The following is a 9,008-nucleotide window of genomic DNA, read 5'->3' on the forward strand; positions in this document are numbered from 1 at the left end:
TTTTATGATTTCCAGTCTTACATTCCAGTCTTTAACCCATTTTGATTAATTGCATATCTTGTATCACATTAAAGTTTCATAGTTACAATTAATTTTGAAGGATTTTTTAAGTGGCAACAGAAAAAGAAAGGGATTAAGAAAGAATTATATTATTAGATATAAGAACTATGTGGATTTAAAAATGGCTAATTATTACAAAGAACAAAAAACGTCTGCCTGAAGTTATTTGTATTTTCTCTCCTTATTTCAAAGGCAAAAGCAATCATGATGATTGACTAGATCATTATTATTGTTCTGACTACTTGGTACTTCAGTGGGGTAGATATTTGCATCATCATTTACACTCATGTTCAGCTAAAGTATGTTTACTGGATGTCAGAATTAATGGGCATATCATCAATGGAATTTATGAGAGAAGCACATCATGCATGTGGCCAGAGTCTAGGATTAATAACTTAATTATTAATAGTTATAATAAATTAGCCAGACTTAAAGAAGTAAAGAAATGAGTCATGCAGTTGCTTGTGAGAAATAATTTTCAGTGTGTTCACTTTTAGGGATTCAGTTGTATCTGTCTATTAGGAGCCTGTCTCCAGAAACATTTTGTGAAGAAATTTAAGAGAACAGATATGGGAAGGAAGAAATCTCTGAATATGAGAAGGTGTTTGACTCACAATCCTCTGAAGGAATAAAGACAGAAAGGAAATTCTTACATTATGGATTGGGTCTAGACAGCCATGAAAGTCCATTGCTGCTCAAGCAATATTGGGATTCATAACAGAAGCAAACCCATTTTCCCTCCTTCACAGATACTAGAATTGAAGTGACTATGCCACTTAGGGTACAGTAAGAGAATTAGCAGTGGCCATCACCCCTCATATATCCACCAAAACCTGACATTTGGATTTTAATGGTGGCTATTATTAGGACTGTATTTTGTGTGATAAGATCATTGCAAGTGAAGAACTACTACTGTTCTGCCTCAAGATCGGGAGGTACTAAATGGTCAGAGGTAGAGCATGGTAGACATGGAAGAAAGAGCATACATTTCTTATAGACATTCCTCAGGAACATCCAGAAAAACATATACATGTGTCAGAATAATTTATGCATGGAATTAATTTTATTATTTATTCTTGTAGGCAAAAAAAGTTATGATAATTACAGTCAGAGCTTCAGGTTCACACTTGTTCTATCGTTTCATGCCAGTTCTAGGATTGATAAGAAAAAAAGGTTCAGGTAAATGTTGCATATGCAGCAGGTTTGTTGCATGTGCAGTTGGTTTCCTCAACTAGGAAACTGGAATTGAAGACAACATCAGGGGCCAGAGAGAGCACAGTGGTAGAGCATTTGCCTTGCACGCGGCAGACCTGGGTTCCATTCCTGGCATCCCATTATGGTCCCCTAAGTTAGGAGAGATTTCTGAGCACAAAGCCAGGAGTAACCCCTGAGCACTGTCAGCTGTGGTCCAAAAACCAAAAACAAAACAACATCATTTTGTAAACTGATCTGGAAGAAAACCTATCCAATTGCTGCTCAGAGAGAGGCACTGTTTTATGAGTCAGGCCAGTAATCTACTTTTGCTGCATATACACTATCAGTATTTTTCCCATCAGTGTCGTGCACCAAAATTTGTAGATAGTGAAAGAAATGAACTCCCCAGAGATTCATACTATCATATTTCCATTTAAAATATAAGAATAGGCCAAGGAGATAGCTCAAACAGCTAGAGGGCATGCTTTACATGCAGGAGACTTAGGATCAATCAAAGGTACCAAAAAGTTCTCTGGGCACCACTGCATGCAGAATAGACCCCCCAAAACTACCAGTTATGCCCTGCTTCCAAAAAAAAAAAAACCTAAATAAGTTTTTTTAAAAACACAACAGTAAGCTCTCATGGGAGAAATGGAGTTCATTTTGTTAATTTGTCCACACAAGAAAACGTGGATTCTTGGGTGTTTTCTATGTGTTTCATTCTGGATTTAACTAAATTTTTTGATAAATAATTTTCCCTTAATTTTTCACTTTCCTTAGCTCAATAATACTAAAATCTTTTTTATCATGTTTTAACAGGAAAAACTCAATGTAAAAACCAGTACTAATCTCTGTAGTATTGAAATGCAACCAGCACCACAACTCTAATTTAGGAAACATGCTATTATAAACTAAAAGCTCATGAGCATTCTTATACACTATGATTTTTTTTTTTAATCTGGTCATTTTAAAGCTATGCCAGCAAAGTGACTTTGGTTACAGACAAAATACGTTAGTATCCAAAACTCAACAAACCTCATGGTGTGTTAATCTCCCCTCTCTTATTACTGAGTGACCCCAAGAGAAATAAATGATACCTCAATATGTAGTGGTGTTACAAATAAAAAAGCTGTGCTTATGGTATTTGAAAGTTACCAACCAGGTTGATTATCCTTTACTTTTGAAGGAACATAGTTTGTCTTCCAAGATTTTTCAGTCTGTGAATATCTTGACACAGATTGTCTAAACCAGAAAAAGTCACTGTTTCTTCTTGCAACATATGCAGAAAATGAGAGAACTTTGTGGAGAACTATTTCCCAACAACATTTACTTCTTTTATGGAAATAAGCCAAAAAGTGAACTCGAAGCCTAACACCTTCTGCTTTTTTGAGACTGCACTGTAGCTGGAAGAAACTGCCAAAACTAATAAACTCTCAAATTCTCATGCCCTTTGGACCTTCTGAGTGTGGTCTTTCTTTGGTGCTCTTCAGGGATAGCCACTGTAGACCTGTATTTATGGTATTCTTCAGTCACAATTATTTGAAGGCAAATAATTTGAATAAATGGCCCCTTTTCCACTATTTTTCTCCATATACTCCCCCATTTAACTCTGCTGAAATAATGGCATTTAGTTCTCAATGGGCAGCTAAACTCTACAGTTGCCTAATTTTGGTGGGTGATGTCTTCCATGGAGAACAGCTGGAAAGGAAATTTGACACAGTAGTCAAATCATAAACCATCACTCCATTAAGACCTATTTTCTTATTGCATAGGCAATGAAATTGTATTACCTGATTTCACAATGGAAAGACAAAATCAATATATACTGTTTCTTTATGTAATAAATGTTCTTCTTTTTCTTGTTATTGCCTCCCTCAACATTTTACATTAGCATGATACTTTATGGAATGTGGGTGGGCCTGGATCTTTAGAAAGTGATTTCTCTGATCAGTCACTGAATGTAATTTTAGAACCAATATTTGTAATCATGGTTTACAAAAAAGTACACAATCAGTATTGAATAAATTGCATTCTATATTGAACAAAGATTTCTTCTACCACCTCCTAGGGCTTCTCTGACTTGTAGTCAAATGTGTATTATGTAATTTTAAAAGTGCCAGATCTGGAAATTACTTCAACTTCATGCAAATTCTGTGGTCTTTATTTAACCACTTAATATCTTTGGAACATGTTTGTTATTAAAGTTAGGGAAATGTGTTTTATTTTCTTTTAATTTCATAATAATGATTAAAATTAATAAGACAATTTATGCATATCAAGATGTTTTGGTAATCAATTGTACTCTAATTATAAAATGATTAAAATTGTGGAAACAGTTAAAGTAGACGATTTGCATATTTTTTTATTTGTTTTTGGGCCACACATGGCAATGGTCATGACTTATTCCTGGCTCTGTACTCAGGGATCACTCTTGGTGGGCTCAGGGATCATATAAAGTGCTAAGTATTGTACCTGGCTCAATGTATACAAGAAACTCCCCCTATCTACCAAATTATTGCCTGGTCCCCATTTTTAAATTATTGATGTACAGAAACATTAAGTTTCATTATCTTTTGTGACATAGGAAACATAATTTGATCATAAAACTAAAGCTAAAGTTCATGTAAGGATAAATACTATCGTATAATAAATTAGAGAAAACTAAGTAACAACTTTACAATATTTTTTTCACTTTTTATTAATAATTTTCTCGGTTGCACAAGGCCTAAATATAGTAAAGTGGTGGTCAAGCAGTTTATTTAAAAATCCTGGAGTGTTCTCTACACATTATCACCATTTGTGATAATATCTTCCTTAGAATAGGAAACTAATTTTGGACTATTATTTTTTCATTTTGATAATTGGAATACTTATATAGGAATTAGTACCTGGGTGGTTTGTAGGAAAAAAACCTTTATCTGTGTGTGAAATGAGAGTGATTTTAAAATTATGATCCACCAAGAAAACTACAATACCTGCCTTTGTTTTAAATTTGGAAATAAAAATATGGTTTTTATTATAATTTTTATTATGATTTCATGGATTGTAGCAAATAACCTGGGGTCTTAATTTTTTGTAATTCCTAAGTCACTTACTACTAATGTATGTAAATTCTCATCTAGAAACTAGTGATAGCTAACAAAATATTACTATGTTCAAACTGAACGCAAGTAGATATTATGTTTGTACAGCTAAGAAATCAGTTTAAAATGACTATATTTTGAAGCGGTTAAGATTTGATATGGGAAGTAGGACAAAAACGGAGGAGTAGGGAGGACAAACCGGTGATGGGAATCCCCCCGATTTTATGTAAATATGTACTTAAAATATTATTGTCAACAATATGTAAGCCACTATGATCAAAATAAAAATATGTTAGTATAAAAAAGAGATTTGATTAATTAAACAAAATGGTAAAATGCATGCAGTTCAGATATGATGATGCATTTAAAATTACTTTTAGCAACTGAATAGGTGTGAGTGTTTGCATGCCTGTGTATTAGGGTATGCGTATTAGTAGCTCCTTAGGAGACTATGCTGCATAGTTAGTTTAAAACTCAGGTACTTATTATTTCACTGTACACTAAGAACCACAGGCCTTAGTGGAATGATCTCAAGTAAATTAGAGGTTACTACGGAGAACGTAAAACTATGAAAAGTAAAAAGAAATGAATGGAGTAAAGTAGTTAGACTGAGTTCTTCCTGGATAAACTTAGGTCAGTCTGAAGTATTTCACATCATTTGCTTACTAAAATCCATCTTGGGAAGCTCTGAGTCACTCTTTGGACACTATTTAATGCCTAGACTAAATATTCTTGAGATCATCAACTTTTTATCTGAGTAATGGAAAATTCATGATGGTATGTAGGTGGTTCTCCAGTTAACTTATGTATCAGAATCATCTGGGAAGTTTTTTTTTTTCTTTTTGGCTACACCCATTGGTGCTCAGGACTTACTTTTTTTAGCCCTGTGCTCAGAGATCAGTTGATCTGAGGTACATTAAAAACACAGGTTGCTTGATCCCATCTCCAGATTTTTTTTTATTTTTTAAATCTTTTTTAATTAACATTTTTAATTTTAATTTATTTTTTTAATTTTTAATAAGCCTACAGCACCCCGTATTCCCAGGTGGTCTCCCATCCAAGTACTAACCAGGCCCGACCCTGCTTAGCTTCCAAGATCAGACGAGATTGGGCGCGTTCAGGGTGGTATGGCTGTAGACTCCAGATTTTTCTATTTAGAAGATCAAAACGTTAGAATAGATCTTGAATAGGTATTTTTATAAGCTTTAGGAGGTGCACATACCGTTGTTTAGGGGATCATAAGCTGTGTTCTACAATTCCCATGCATCTTTGGGTCACAACTGGCTCTGCTCGGGATTACTCCAAGCTTTTTGTTCCGGGATCATTCCTAATGGTGCTCAAGTAGCCATCATATGTATGATTCTAGGCATTGATCCTAGGTTGAATGCAAGCAACTCAAGCCTCTGTGTTTACACTCGGCTTCCCTACTTTTTCTCAGTTTACAAGATTTCAGAGGGGTTTCCTTAGTTATTTCTTCATCTAGTCTTATATAATAAGTTGCTTAATACTGTTTATAAGCCAAGAAATGGCCTGGATGCAGGAATTAGAGCAATTTCCTGTTTTCCTGGGGTTTGCTTGCTTCTTAATTTGGATGTCAGGGAGAAGGAAAGAGAGAAAGAGAAGGGTAAAAATGAGCAACAAGTAGACAGACTGAAGAAAGAGGAAGATAAATATAAGTTGAACAAATATAGGGCCAGAGTGATAGTATAGTGGTTAAAACATTTATCTTGCATGTGTTCACGGTTTAATCCCTGGCACCTCCTCTGATCTTCTGAGCACTACTAGGAGTGATTCCTGAGCTCAGAGCTAAATGTAAGCCCTGAAAACTGTCAGGTGTGTTCACCTCTGATCCCGCCAAAAGAGCAAATACACCAGAAAAAAATCACTAGCTTTAAATGAAATGCATTGAAATAAGTTGAATATGATAATGGGTGACATGTGACAGAAGAGCACACTTGTTAACACAACCAGGTAACAAGTGACTATTTTGGATTGAATGGTTGGTGAAAGTTGTTTTGAGATGATATTGAAGAGGTGCTTTGAAAGACAAGAAGGAGAGAGCTATGTGAAGGATCCAGAGTTGAGTCTTCCAAGTGGAAGGAGCAGTTAGTGCAAAAGCCTACAGGTGTGAAGAGCTCAAAGTGATGTGGGAGTGAGCTGAGCTCATCATTGTGGCTTGATCACTCTGTATATGAGAGTGAGTGATGCTAAATGAGGGTGAAGGACACAAAGGATTAACAGAATGATAGACTACCAAGGAGAGAATATTTTACAGACCAATAGAAGGTTTCTAGAAGGTTCCAAATGTCTGGGAAGTAGTTCCTCTAGGGTCATGATGCCCTGGCCAGGAGCAGCTGTCCTCTTACACTGGCTCTGATATGCTGCAGGCTAGAGAGATTAATCATGGTCACTCACCTTCAGCCAGTCCTGACACCTTGCCCCATCTGCTGTAGGAGGGAGGCTGATGCCCCCTCTGAGCAAGGAAGAAGGGGGTTCCATTCTTTTCCAGCATCACATTGTTGAGCCCTGCAGGAAATGACACCCAACACTGAAGCAAAAACAGTCCTGCACAGTGCCAGGCCCATCCTGGAACTCTTGGTGACAATCACTTGAACTGCTACCTGTCTTTGGTCTGGGAACCTACAAGTGTTTCTTGTCAAGAGCTTTCAAGTGAGGATGCTTTTTTTAATTTAAATTAACTAAACATGCTAATAATATTGATGACACCTTTTTTTTTCTTTTAAGATTTAGACAAATTTATTGAAACATAACAGGGAGCTAGCAGAGAAATCATCTAGTTGGATATTAGATTATACTACTATCAAATAATTTTAAAATTATAAATATATATTTTGTAATAAGCTTTAAAAAGCCCCTCCAAAGAAGTTATTAAGCATATTTGTAAAAAGCCAATCAGAAATGGATTTTGAATCTTTGAATTAAGTCACTAAATTAAACAGCCACATACCCTGCTAATCTAGAATCCACTTTGTTGAAGGTAGAAATATCTCTTCAGGGTCCAGCAAGGTGGCACTAGAGGTAAGGTGTCTGCCTTGCAAGCGCTAGTCAAAGAAGGATCATGGTTTGATCCCTTGGCATCCCATATGGTCCCCCAAAGCCAGGGGCAATTTCTGAGCACTTAGCCAGGAGTAACCCCTGAACATCAAAAGAGTGTGGCCCCCCCAAAAAAATATCTGTGCAGGGGCCAGAGAGATAGCACAATGGTAGGGCATTTACCTTTCACGCAGCCTATTCAGGATGGACAGTGGTTCGAATATCGGAAGAAAAGAAATATCTGTGCAGAGCAGTCATTTCAGCATTTTTATTTTTGCTTTTGTGATACCTTTATTCAAGGGCTCTCAAAAATCCAGCCACCCCTGGGAACAGGACCATAGGAAGGAGAGGGACACGGGGAACCCACCTGTTGGTCACTTCCAGGCATAGGTCTCCCTGTCCCAGGTTTCTGATTTCGTTAAATGATGTATTTAAAGCTGAACATGCTATATCAGGACATGCAGATCTGGGCAATGGGGCCTTTTAGGGTCATCGTGGCAAAGTCTGATGGGGCAGGACGATCAACAAAGTGAAAGCATGAAAGATGAAGGAATCAATAACACAATAACACAAAAGAATAACAATAACATAAAAAGAAGGTACTGATCCAATATTACATTTGAGAAATATGATAAATTTAACATTGCTGATATAAAAATATGTGTATGTATGCACATTAGAAATAAAAGTTACCAATTATTTTTTCAAAGGTCATTTCAATTAAATAATGTGATTTAAGGACCAGTAGTATCACCTCATTTGGTATGTTTGGTATTGGCTTGAGAATAACATTGTATTACTCTGATATCTTTGGGAAATACTCTATCGGAAGTATTTAGAAATTGAAAGTAACTGAAGGGGCCGGGGAGATAGCATGGAGATAAGGCATTTGCCTTGCATGCAGAAGGTCAGTGGTTCGAATCCTGGCATCCCATATGGTCACCTGAGCCTGCCAGGAGTGATTTCTGAGCATAGAGCCAGGAGTAAACCCTGAGTGCTACTGGGTGTGACCCTCCCACCCCAAAAAAAAGTAACTGAAGAAATGTCAGATTATTTTTTTTACTTGGGGAAACAGTAAATTGTATTTGCTACAATGCCCTTATTTTTTATTATTGGCTGTGTACATGTAAACTTATTAATATAAGTTAAGTTTATATGGCAGGCAAATGTAAAAGTTTATGTGGCTAAAACTTACTATGTATGATCAGTGTATTAGGACCATTATATGCAGAGTCTTTTCAAATTCTAATTTACACATTAATTCTATGAGGTAGGTTTTCCCCCTTTTTGATTTTGTCTTTGGGCCACACTTGACTAAGTTTAGGATTTACTCTCCTGGCTCTGTACTCAAGGATCATCCCTGTTCATGTTTAGAGACCATATAGGGTGCTGAAGATTGAGCCTGAGTCAGCTTAGTCATGTGAAAGGCAAGCACCCAACTCTGTAACTAATCTTGAGTCTACAGAACTAGTAAGTTAGATAATTGTTTTATGATCCCCAAATTAATCCAATGTGAATATACCTTTCATTGTGCATGTGGTCTTTCTGACTTGCAGTCTTCTGTACCAACAGAGAAAATCCTTACATTTTAAAAAAATATATAAATTATGGGGCCGG

General features: G+C 36.2%; 1 non-coding gene across 1 annotated transcript; it reads right to left on the bottom strand.

Annotated features, from left to right (window-relative positions):
* Nucleotides 1–5,357: 5,357 nt before the first annotated feature.
* LOC126010668 (5S ribosomal RNA) lies at nucleotides 5,358–5,476 on the bottom strand. Its single transcript, XR_007496684.1, has one exon. It is a non-coding gene; the product is annotated as a 5S ribosomal RNA (ribosomal RNA).
* Between the last annotated feature and the right edge of the window lie 3,532 nt (nucleotides 5,477–9,008).

The sequence above is a fragment of the Suncus etruscus genome, chromosome 5 (assembly GCF_024139225.1).
Source record: "Suncus etruscus isolate mSunEtr1 chromosome 5, mSunEtr1.pri.cur, whole genome shotgun sequence".
Classification (NCBI taxonomy): Eukaryota; Metazoa; Chordata; class Mammalia; order Eulipotyphla; family Soricidae; genus Suncus; species Suncus etruscus.